Genomic DNA, 12762 nt, shown 5'->3' with positions numbered 1-12762 from the left:
CCACAGCCTTGCTTGAGGGATGAGTTCAGGGATTTTGTGTAGCTGAATCTGCAGATTAATTAGTCTGTATTGAGCATGTAGTAATTGAATTCTAGGTAGTTTTACAGTTCAATGTTAAATCCAATAACCAAGATATATATTGGGGGGAGCTCTTAAAAATCAGCAGTTGAAATAAAGAATCAGTGTTTCCCAATGTCATATTGTAGTTTGGCATACAATGAAAAGTGAAGAATGCACCTGATTCCTTATCATATAATACAGAGAAAAAAAAGGTACTTAGTGTTTGCATGAGATAAGAATTTCTGCTCAGTTTCACCAGGGAGATCATCAGCAATATTTTTCTAGCCAGCGGAAAATTCTGCAGCTTGACATCTTTGCTAAACTGCCAGTTTTTAAAGGCACAGAATCAAAATCCTGCACCTACTCAGAACAAATCTGGATCAAAACCCAGGAGCACCTTTTTTTGTCATTTTTGTGACAAGGCTGTTGTTCAACTCTTCAGGCTACTAGGAGACATGCTGTTCTCTTGCATAAAAACATGACTTGCCTTTAGCCTCAGGGCACTTCAGTGAAAATAAAAGACAACAGTAAAAGCTGAGGGGTTGGTTGTTGTGGGCTTATTTGTTCCTGGTGGTTTTGGGGTTTTTTTTAAACCATACATAACACTTTATCAATTGAACAACCCTTCAGTTATCTAACTTCTGTACTGTTCAGGGTGACTACACTTAAGAGGCCATTATGGTTGTGTGATCTGACCTGTGCAACAGCATTTCACTAAATCACTGGAACATTAATTACTGCACCTGCTTTTGCTGCTCCCCACCACCCCCCACCCCTACCCCCTGGGATTCAATGTTGTTTTCTCTCTTTGTATGAGATGAGCATGGTTGGTTGGGTGGTTCTTTCTGCTATTTATATATTTCTATATATATTTCTGCATGCATATGGAACTTTGTGTGTTTTTTTCTGGTCTATTAAACACTGCCTATATAGAAATGTCACTGTTGAATGTCTATACTGCTGATCTGCATCAAGATATTCATGTGATACCTCCAGTAGAGAAACGATATCAGCTGAATTCCCAGGGTATTTTGACTCTTTCTGTTGTACCACCAACTTGGGGCTATAGAGGCAGAGGCCATGGTAAGTGGTGGGCTGAAGTCCAAATTCAGTCTCCTAATTACTTTCTCCTTCAGAAAAGCTGTGGAAAAAAAGAAAAGATAATTTTAGAAATTAAAAATGGAATGAAATTAAATTACATTTTAAAAGTATAATTGAAGATATTGTGCCTTATTCCTTCCTGAACACTTTCTTCAGCCACTCCCAAGCTGAGTTGATGCATTTTGTTTAGATGAGTTAAAATTCATTCAGAAAGCATTTCAGACAGTATCCTTAATATCCTAATTTTCCTTGATGAACAAAGCAACATTTCTTCTCACTTTCTTTCGATGTCTTTGCAGTAGCTGAAAGGCCTGGCTCAATGGGCAAACAGCCTGTTACCAGCTCTAGTTTTCAATCAGACCCTCTGGAACAACCCTTATTACTGCAATTTCAGGTAACTATTGTGGCAGAAAAGATACCAATGAAGCAATAAGTAAGCGATTACTTGTATGCAACAAGTGGTTGCATACAAGTATGCATACAAGTATTCCTTTTCTCATTCTAGTTTCCTGTGTCTTGGAAGGAATGCTTTGAGATATCTTATTGTTTTCCTAACTGGTGTACAAGTTTCATAGATTTTAAAGCTTGAAGGTGTCAGGATGATCAGCTTGTCTGTTCCTCCTGCACCAGACCAAGGAGTTTTTCATCAGTTTTTAGCCATGGGACCTTGCATGCATTCTTCTCTCAGATAGAGACCTATAAGGGTTAGGGTTAGGGTTAGTCATCTCTGTGTTGGAATACCCTCACTGCAATATTTTAATGTGTTTTTATTCTTCCAACACCATATGAGAAGTTGGTACTTTGGACCTGCATTAAATATTCCAGTGATGATCTTCATGAATTGGCCTATGAATGAAATTACCTCCATATTTCTAAGGAGTAAAGGATCAATTCTAGATTTTTATAGACAATTAGCTTTTAGAATTATATTTTAATTACTTGGATTGTATAATGCATGATTTCTTTGGACAGCTGTAATAGGATTGCAGAAGAAAAATGAATGAGACAATGCAATTATCACCCATGAACAAACTCCTTTTGTTTTTGTCTTAGTCAATTCTTGAGGGGAGAGAGGGCTTCTTGTTTAGTGTTTCATAAATTATCTCCCGTTGTAATGGCTTCAAGGCTGAATATCACTGAATGACTCAAAGAGGTGGAGGTTCCAGCAGAAAATAACTATTCCAAAAAGTTTGTATCAAACACAGAGAATAACTAATATGAAACGTAATACGCAAGTAAAAAGCTGGTACACAATGATAGCTAAAGAAATGCATACATTAAAAATAATAATTATGCACTGAATGATGCAGATTGACACCATCTTTACAACAGAAAAATAAAACAAGGTAAAGCACACATGTTGGGTTTATAGCTATGTCTACATTTTGTCATGTTAGACATGATGCTCTCAAGTGTCTGCAGCACTTGACTTAAGGTATCACCATCAGTACTCTCAAACATCAGCAGTTTCAAAAATTCTGCCAAAATCTTGCAAACTGGAAACTGCTTGTGGTCACAGCTGGCCACTGAAGGAAGGTTCCAGATCACACCATCACTTTTCAAACCAGCAAGTTAATGCCAAAATCAGCAACCTAAGAACAGGATTTCCTAAGCTTTTTCAACATCTCTGAGCCAGCTGGTCACCTCCGCATCTTTCCTTTCAGCAAAACAGGTCTCTGGAGTCAACACAAAGCTCTTTCAGTGCCACTAATGCTTTCCCCAGGAAAAACATTCTCATTCGCAAAAAATCCAAATGGAATTTATTTATAATTTACAGAAACATTCTAGCATAAAATGTGTGTAATTGCTGGTCTCAAAATACTAAACTGTCAATGATATCACTTGTGTGGCTTGTTACAGCTACTAATAAGTACTGTTTACTGGAGTCTTATGTGTCTCATTTTTTTCCATCTTCTCCAATAACAGTCTTCAAGAATTATTCGTGATAACAGAAATTCACTAAGACAAAGAAGCTATATACTAAGACAAAGAAGCTTTAAGAAAAAGAAGAAGTTAGCATAAAATTGTAAGGTGAGTTAGTTAATTAAGCAACTTTGTTACTGTTTGTCTAGGCCTAAGCCAATAGGGACTGCTTGTGTGCTAAAGATAAAGATGTATACCAATCAGGACCGCTTTGGTGGTTTGGGAAACTGCCATGAAAGTATGGCACATACTCCAAGAGAAAAGGTAAAATGTTCAACCTAGAGGAAGACTTTGGGCCTTCATCCTCATGACCACTGTTGACTACCACCAGAGGACAGTACGCATGCTCAAGATGGAGTGGCAGAGTTCCAAGAAGGACCCCTCCTCTTCTCAAAAATCTTATGAACATGTATATCTACTAACATAAATTTGTGACAAACTGGACAGTGAGTGCACGTTAGGAGGAGCGATCCCCCACGTGCCCAGCACTGAATAAACAAATACCAACTTAACAGTTTGTCGTGGTTTAAAACCAGGCAGAGGGCTCGTTCACTCACTTCCCCCCTTCTTTCCCTCCACCTACTACCAGAGGGATGGAGAGGAGAATTGAAAAGAATGCAACTCCTACAGGTTGAGATAAGAACAGTTTAGTAACTAAGGTATAACACAAATCACTACTGCTACCACCAATAATAACAATGAGAACGGAAATAGCAAGGGAAGAGAATACAACACCTCACCACCAGCCGACCGATAACTTGCCCCCCCCGGCCCGACCAAGCACCCACCGATACTTCCTCCAACCCTCCAGTCCCAGCCCTTCTGGCTAACTCTCTGTTACATCCTGGGCATGACGTGCTGTGGTATGGAATACCTCTTTGGTCAGTTTGGGTCAGGTGTCCTGTCTCTGCTTCCTCCCGGCTTCCCCTCCTCCCTGGCAGAGCATGAGGCTCACAAAGTCCTTGGCCAAACCAAAACATCCTTGTTATCAGTTCTGTTACCAAGCCGAAAGTCAAAACACTGCACCGCACCAGCTACCAAGAAGGAGAAAAATGACTGCTACTGCTGAACCCAGGACACAGTTGTATTGACGAGTTTCTTTATGATGCTTTTCTCAGCATCATTGGTGGAGAAAACACGTTCTGTTGTTAGAAGCTTGCAAAGATACTGAAGAGCCTTGAATAAACCCAAGACAAAAAATATATACAGTTAAAATAACTTGGATCTATCACTGCCAGGACGAAAGCAATGTAAGAATATTTCCTTTTTTTCTTTTAATAACAAATGCTTTAAGCCCGCTTTTCCAAATTATGCCAGTTCTTCCAAAGCAAACACTGGGAAAAGTAAGATAATTGTTTTGTTTGTTCTGTTTTTTAATTTAAAGGAAAGAATTTTTTCCCAGTGTCTGCCCAGGAGATATGAAACATGAAGAAATTTCAAGAAGGTCATGACTGTCTCGCCTTTCACTCACTTTTTTTGTTTGCTTGTTTAGCAGTACTGGCAGTTCACAGAACTGTCATTTTGATGGTTTCTTGGACACAGATTGAAAAAGATGTGACATTATATTAGAATGGGAAAATACAGATTGATGTTAACTCCCACTCTGATATTAAGTGCCAATAACCCGTTTACATTCTCATTTGCAGTGCACAGTAATTGGAGCAGACAACATTTCTTAATCTCCCCTACAAAGCACTGTGCATTTGTGTTGCCGTGCAGCCTTAGGAGAACTGGGACATCCAGATGGGGGAGAGGTCGGCATACATCTGAACTACACTTCACATGTCTGCAAGCTTCAGGTAGCCATGCCCAGGGGCTGTGACTTCAGGGTGGCAAACCCAGTCCTACCTGTGTCTTTCAGCACTCAAACGGGTAAGGAAGGAAGGGAAACCTGCCCTGTCTTTGCCTGAACAAGGAGAAATCAAGTAAGTTTTAGAGGGGTTTTTCAGAGGTTAAATTTGTATCACTTTCACCTGGAAGAAAAATGGGGCTTGAGTGTGGGAGCTGGGAAAGAGTAACACATGGGTGTGTTCTGTTCAGTAGAAGTGGTGAGTAAAGAAAGTCTGGGCAAGAGGGAAAGGAGCACAGAGAGTTGTGCTTCTGTGAGAGGGAAGCTGTGTGGTGAAGAATAAGGCAGAAGGGAATGCAAGTGTATTTTTAATCGAAACTAGAGCCACCTTTCTAAGTCTACAGCCAAATTATCTAGGCTTCTCTTATGCAAGGCAACAACTATCCTGGGGACATAGCCTCATGGTGACAAATATGAACAAATACACAGTCATGTACTGTTGAATTTGAGCATTGTACATGCATGGGGGTTTTTTTCCTGCTTTCAGTCTCCAGAAGATCCACAAGTCAAAACTTTCTGAGAAATAAACAATAAACCAACATATTATTTCTAGATTTCCTAAACTGAGGAGCTGTGCAGGACTATTCAGATTTCTGTGGTGTGGGAATGTCAGCTTGGAGCAGGGGAGCTGTCCAAATGTGACACATGGGAGCTATTTAGAGCACTAAGAAGCTGATAGCTGCACAGCTAGTGGCAAGGAATTTGTGGTGTGGCCATGGATGAAAATTACCATGTGTGTGGAGCAGGCAGAATATTGCTGATTACAAACAGAAATTTCAAGTGACTTGCAATGCGTTCTCAGAAGAAAGGACACACTGCTGTCTGAGGTGAGAGGTACTGAACCAGACTAGGGCATCAGCACAGACCTTCTCATGGCTATCTCTCTTGGTGAGGGTGTCTCTGTTTTCCTTGAGTTAGCCTGTCTGTGCAAGGTTTCTCCTGTTATTCAACAGGTACTTCTCAGTGCTATCAAAAGATGTTTAGAGCTGAAATACAGTCTCCAGAAGTGGAAAATAAAGGAGACTGACTGGAAAGGGGATTGACAGCTGTATAGTACTATGCAGCTGTTGTAAATCACATAGTTCCCCAAGCAAAGATAAAAGTTCAGCCTCATGCCTATAAAAATAACTAGTAAACCTGGGGCTTGGAGGGGTTGTTGGCGTATTTTGGTTTTTGGTTGCCCTTTAATTTCTGTGGGATTATAGTATGTATTGCTCCTGTCACGGGTTCAGCAGTAGCAGTCATTTTTTCTCCTGCTTAGTAGATGATGCAGTGCTGTGTTTTTGACTTTTAGCCTGGGAACAGTGCTGCTAACACTAATGTTTTTAGTTGTTGCTAAGTAATGTTTACTCTGACCAAGGATTTTCTCAGTCTCATGCTCTGCCAGTGAGGAGGAGAAGCTGGGAGGAAGCAGAGACAGGACACCTGACTCAAACTAGCCAAAGGGGCCCACATCATGCCCAGTACAGAAACTGGAGGGAGTCACCCGGAAGGCCCAGATCACTGCTCAGGTCAGGCTGAGTATCGGTCAGCGGGTGGTGAGCAATTGCATTCTCCTCCCATGTTATTTCCCTTATCATTATTATTATCGGTGGCAGCAGTAATGCTTTGTGTTATACCTTAGTTATTGGTTCTTATCTCAACCCGTGGGATTTACATTCTTTCCATTCTCCTCCCCATCCCTCCAGGAGCAGGGGGAAGAAGAAGGAAGGGAGTGAGCAAGCGGCTGGGCTTAAACCATGACTGGTCCACAGAGGGTAGGGAAACAGCCTTGCTGTCCATGGCTCCTTTTCTAACTCTAAATCAAAGGACTTTTTCAACCTTAACTTGCAAGAGTAGAGCCTACTTCCTCTGCTCTGAAAAAATCTGATCACTCTCTGATCTACATTTGGACAGTGTGGGCCTTGTTCTCCTTGTGCTCCATCCAAGTAGTCTGAGCTACTGACTTGACGTTAGTGTTGCATTCCCGCTGTCTGCAGAAATACAGCTACAGAACACTTCATTCTGAAAGGACAAACATACCCCTATAGTTCAAACAGTGGTCCGCTAGGACAAGGCAGTTAATGAAACAGTCAATGATGTTTTACAGGCCTCCCAAGCCAAATTATTTCAGACTATATTTCACTCATAGGTTGATACTGGAAAAAGCTAAGGCTAATTAGCTTGTATTTTGGTAGTCTGCTCACCTTCCTTTTTTTTTCTACATTCTACTAGGTAAGAGTATCCAGATGATTATGACGATGATAATAATAACAATTACACTTTTTTAAGTCTTCTCAAAGTGCTGGTTTGGTTGAAGACCTGAACATTAGGAATGGCTGTTCTTCTGCCATACCACAGGTTTGCAGCCAGACACCCACATCCTTTGTGGAACAGTTAGGGCTTTAAAGGATGCAGGAAAATATGAGAAGCAATGTTTCTCAACTGGCTCAATTAGAAAAGTAAGAAATAAGTCTACAATATTTGGTTGTAGGAATCTGTTGCCTGACTTGTTTGAGCTGTTTAAAATGAGGGGAAGGAGTGTAAAAGCTGAATTATCATTTTAGCTCCACACCTAGACATAAAAAGTAAGGATCTTTTAATGCAGTTTTGTGAGAGAAACAGATGGGAAGATGTTAAGCAAAGAAGATAAAGTAAGCGAAGAAGATAAAGCAGTTGAAAATAATGGAGAGAACATGAAAAAAAAAATTAAATGAAGAGACAGTTTCAGAGCACAAAATGGATTACCTTCCCCTGAGGTGCTGCAAAGACCAAGCTCTTAGTACAACTGACATCTTTTTAGAAAGCTGAATCTCCTGCAACATCTAGCAAATCACAAGTTGCTAGAAAATAACTGTTTTACTGGGTTTCAAGAAAAGCTAGCAATACTCTAACATATGGATGCTGGGATGGCTGGGCTGTCAGAGGGACCAATTCCACTTCCCACCACACCCCAACTCCCTTAAGATACTGGAGCCTTCATCTGTGCTCCACAACAAAGAAAAGCAAAAACCTGTGGTTTTCCTTGTGAGAACTAGAAATTTTGCTCTGAAAAGCAAATTTTCTCTGCCTCCTTTTCACAGTGATGCTGGTGGGTAGGACCAATCTCTGATTAAATAAGAACTACCAAGATTAGTTTCAGGAGTTAAGCATGCCTTAAGAAAGAACCATTATTGAAACCAGAGCTTGTACTAAGAATGTAGCTTGTACTAAGATGTTCAAAGCAAACATCTTCTTCTGTGATATCCTCCAAATCTTTATGTTACAGCTGTCCCTTTCATCAGCTTCTCTCTGAGGAGTCCTGCTTCACCTCCTCTGCTTGTGGCATAGGATTTCTTTCTTTTAAGGTCTTGTGGGGGTTCAAACTTGGCAGTAAGAAAGAGGGACATTAAAATTACATTTATTTAGGGCTTTTACTCTAAAAAAAAAGTAAGACATGGAAAAAAATGAAGCATTACCTTTAAGCTTTATTTCTCTCACTGAGGTTAAGGACAGCGGTACTAGGAGGATACAAGGTCTTAATTGGAGGGGTTTAAAAATCCTTTGATGGTCCAACAGAGAGGGGCAGATGTGGCATTTCACAACACGGACTCAAGCTGATGCAGAGACTCAAATCCTTGTTTATTATCACCAAGCCCTTTTTATCCCCTTGTTCGGTACTTTCTAACCTGCGCATACATACAACATTCAATCTCACTGGCCACTGTGAAACTCTCCAGGTAAATAGTCCAATCACAATGTTACAGACCCTCTCACAACCCCCACCTCCTCTGGCCTCCAACTGAGATTCCCACCACAACTACATCCTGGCCCATCCTACCAAGGCTTGCTCTTCAACCTTCCCTGTCCTTCAGCGTTCCAACTCATTGCCCCAGGGCTTGTCAAGCACCAAGGACTCAGAGCTCATTTGCCTTCACTTCCCACAGGCAGAAGCAGAGATGCCAGACTTTGACCATTCTCCTTTTCCTCACTAGCTTTTCCTCCTCAGAAAGGAACATCTTCCTCTCTAAAGTGACTGGCATTTCTGCAGTCACTGAGGGGTCACTTCCACAGCATTTCCCTTTGCAGTTTAAGGGTGCTGCTCTACATTTCACATCTGCCTGGCCTGTGAGTCTTGCTCCTCCTCCCTGCCTGCCTGGGAGCTGACTGCAGCACAGGCTGTGACTGCAGAGATGAGGTAGGAGTAGAGAATGGCAATGCCTCCTGTCGCTTTTCAAATGCTCAGAACAATTTGTCACTCATGCAAATAAGTATCTGATGAACATATGGCTAAGAATGAGCAATAGATCCCCTATGCTCACTCACGCGGAAGCTGGTAGTGCTGCTTGATGTAATGTATGGAAGAAAGAGGGAATGGGAAATACATTTCTTCAAAACTAGGGAACTAGAATGTTTTCAGAAGTGATCTGTGCAAACTAGCTGCCAGTTCCAACTGTTTGTGTATGGTGTTTCACTCTCTCTCAAATTCTGTCTCTCCTAGCCCACCACAGTCTAACTATTGCAGGAGTCATGTAATCAGTTTCTCCATTGTATTTGTACTTCACATTTAAGCTGTTGATCCTTGCCCCACCATTTAGTTGTGTTTGCTCTTCTGACTGCCTGCTGTCCAGGTGCAGAGTACATCTGTCATCCTCTTCCTCTGAGTTTTACCCAAACATTAAAAAAATTCTTATCCTTGCTGGGTCAATTATGGCCATTTTTTTGTATAAATAGTAATGGTCTTCTGCGTAACTAGGAGAGACAACTGCTGAGATTCAAGCAAGAGATGAACAGCAGCTTCATCTCATCAAGTCTTGTCATAAGATTAGCCCAAAGACTCCTCCAAGGGTTTGAGAGAAGATGCTGCTGGAGCAAATGGCCTTGAGCAGCCCCAGCCCCCAGGGAAACACATGAAGATCCAGGAAATCTCCATCAACAAAATTCCACTCCACATGACTCATCTCCTTTTCCCTGTTTTATCTCAGGTGCTAACAGTTTATTTTTAAGCTAGCTTTTCTAAAAAGGCAGAAAATGTTTAGGGCCATCTAAAGTAAGATCTACAGGACAAGGACAAAATGTCAGCTGGGAGTCATGGGAAAAGTCTTGGTGCTGGAGGCTAGAAAGGGCATCATTTGTGGCAGCAACTCTAAGTGGTCTTTTGGAGCAGGGGAGGGAATGTCTGTTTACACCATTGCATTTTTAAATCTCTATCTGTAAACTGGTGGAGGGAGGGAGGCTCTGAAGCTAGGTGCTCCAATCTGTTCTCCAGAGTAGTACCTCTCTGCCAATGCCCTGTCTATAAAGAGTTGATGATAAATTAAGATCTCATGCTACAGGCATGTGAAATGTGAAGGTATCAGGGGAGAATCACACAACCCATCTACAACTGGTTTTTCAGGATGTCATCTTCTCCCTCCTGCTGTAAGTAATGTTGTTCAGAGAATCAGTTTTTTAAAAAATAAGTCAGTATTTCAGTGATTTTTGCACAACCACAACTCCCCAGCCAACTATGCCTGAAGTGACTGGATTTCAGAAGACTCTCTTTCCTTGCCCAGTTGAGACTCTCCAGCATAACTGGCATCATCTTGAGGTCTGAACAACCACCTTGTAAACACAGATAAAGAAAACAATAAACAAACAATAATGCAATCAAAAATAAGGCAAGAGGACAGTGTAGCTTTTTAGACTCTTATTTATATCTTCTTGATTCAGATGCTGAATTTCGGGGTGCACTTATTTAAGATTTCAGATCCTGGGTCAATGTTCTGTATCTGGTCTTTATAGCCTGTTCTTCATGTATGGTCTGTACTGACTCTTCATAAGGAAGATACCTGCCTGCCTATTGCATCTCATGTTTTCAGCCTTGGGATGACAAGTTTCTTTCTTGTTCCCTGGTAAAAGCCAAGACCACATTCTCTGTACCTTTAATATGCTGACATAGCAGAAAATTCTTCCCCCCAGATAAAGGGTTTGTTGCTTTCTCATTTCACAACAGTCACACAATACAACCACTTCATTTTGATTTCTGGAAAGTGAGCACAGAAGGGTGGAGCTCCTGTAGTATGCAGTGGATCCTCCCTGGAATACAGAAAAACTGTACTTAGTTTCAACTAGTGTGTCAAGTAATGAGTTTCAACATCAACAAAGGAAGAGGAACTCATACCTGCAGCACCACGGAAGATGAGATAGGCTTACAAAGAAATGTAACACTCACCTGTATGACTAATTAAAAGCTATAAAACCACCAAGTTTTCACTTAACGAAACATAAATAATTAGGGCATCAGATTAAAAAATAGAATGTGTCTTTTAACCAATTTGTAATCAGTGCAATTCCCACAGAGAATGTATAAGCATCCCTAAGTTTTCATCCACACATCCACCTCCTTAAATCCACTGGGCCCAACAACTTGCAGTGAAGGTTTAAGGGCTGATCTGGAGTATTTGCATGATGCTGGGGTCTGAAGGATTCCAGGAAACTGTGTCCCAGACTTCTCAATGCTCATTGGGTGCTGTGCTATTAACTGGCAGGAAATCTCACAGAGTTGGTGGGGAAGCTGTGTCTTCGTTTCAGGCCAGCCTAAATTTAGGAAAATTCTAAATGAAACAGACTCCTCGTTTTTCAGGATAACCATGAGAAGTTCAGTTCTGGGGAGACATTGTTCTCGATCATCCTTCACAGCTGAGCAGATATCCCTGGTAGAACACCAACACTTTATTTTTATTAAAACCTAGAGCTAAGTAACTTATGAAAAACTGCTATTATTTTGACAAGCATTTATTTAACAACTCGTTTCATGGTGGAAAGCCCTTTGTATCAGATACGTCTGAGTACAGCCTATTCCATCAGCCCAGTTTGGTCTCCAGAAAAGGCTTCTCCTTTTTGATGAAAACTGTTTCTGGGTTGTTTTTTGTTTTTTGTTTTTTTTTTTAAATAAAGTAGAAGTACCTTTCTGTAACTCTTTTTAATCTTGCTGGAGGTATAACATGAGACATAAGCAAAAATTTAATTAATTTTACTCTAGATGCTAGATTTAGGCAGTCATGTTGTGACTGTGTTGCCTTCAGCTATAAGCTAAGTTTAACACATGAAGCATGTACATTTGATGACATTCTCCTCCTTCCCCTTCCCCTCACTGCTGTTGGGTTCACCACTGATCTCTATGCTGCGGACACACATGTAAGCCCTGCCCTGCAGTGACAGCAGCATGGCTTACCTTCACCCCTGGTGTTAAGGCCGCCGCAATACCCTCCCTGCCTAGCCCCTGCATCCAGACTGATCTAGGACATGGTTAAGGAAGGAACTGCATGAGTTGGGCTCTGGCAAAATATTTTCTTTGACAATGACAGAGAGGGAATGTTGCAGGAAAAGGGAAATCAGTTTCCCCTTTTCAGATTATTCTAATGAATGGCCAACAATTCCTGCACAGTCTCACTTTTGTGAGATGCTAAAGCTGGCCCAGAAAACACAGCAGCAATGATGCAGTGACAGCCCAGCCACAGTGGCAAGGAGGCCAATGGCAGCTCATTTCCACTGTTCTGCCTGCGCTATGCTCTGCCCAAGCTGCCGGGCTGCTCCTGGTAACCAAGCCTTACTGACAGTCTGCTCTTAAAACTCTGCTTTTGGGATCTGCAGCACTGAAGTAGTTTTAGGTTGTCAGTCTGATAGACAGATACATAGATGAATGGACCACATGCTTCACGGGTCCATAGGCAATGACACTGAGAAAATAACGTGCTGCAGGCATTAGCCCTGCCTGTCAGCTCCACTTTATCTCTTTAATTTCCTGTGGCTGCAAATGATCGTGAAGGGCTGTGCTATCGTTTAAAGACTACTGTGATTTTGTGAAATGGAGATTATATTTTTTTTAT

The 12762-nt window shown here is 41.3% G+C and overlaps 1 long non-coding RNA gene across 1 annotated transcript in view; it reads left to right on the top strand.

The window, feature by feature from the left end:
* Window positions 1-4129: 4129 nt before the first annotated feature.
* The window catches only part of LOC134170055 (uncharacterized), a 29540-nt gene continuing 20907 nt past the window's right edge, over window positions 4130-12762 (top strand). The window contains exon 1 of the long non-coding RNA XR_009967106.1: window positions 4130-4168. This is a non-coding gene — a long non-coding RNA (uncharacterized LOC134170055). The remainder of the gene's footprint in view (window positions 4169-12762) is intronic.

Source organism: Pezoporus occidentalis, unplaced genomic scaffold, assembly GCF_034315485.1.
Source record: "Pezoporus occidentalis ecotype Australia unplaced genomic scaffold, CSIRO_AGI_Poc_V1 ctg368, whole genome shotgun sequence".
NCBI classification, from domain to species: Eukaryota; Metazoa; Chordata; class Aves; order Psittaciformes; family Psittacidae; genus Pezoporus; species Pezoporus occidentalis.
The sequence above is the reverse complement of the archived record's forward strand: the minus strand, read 5'-3'. Positions and strand labels throughout refer to the sequence as shown.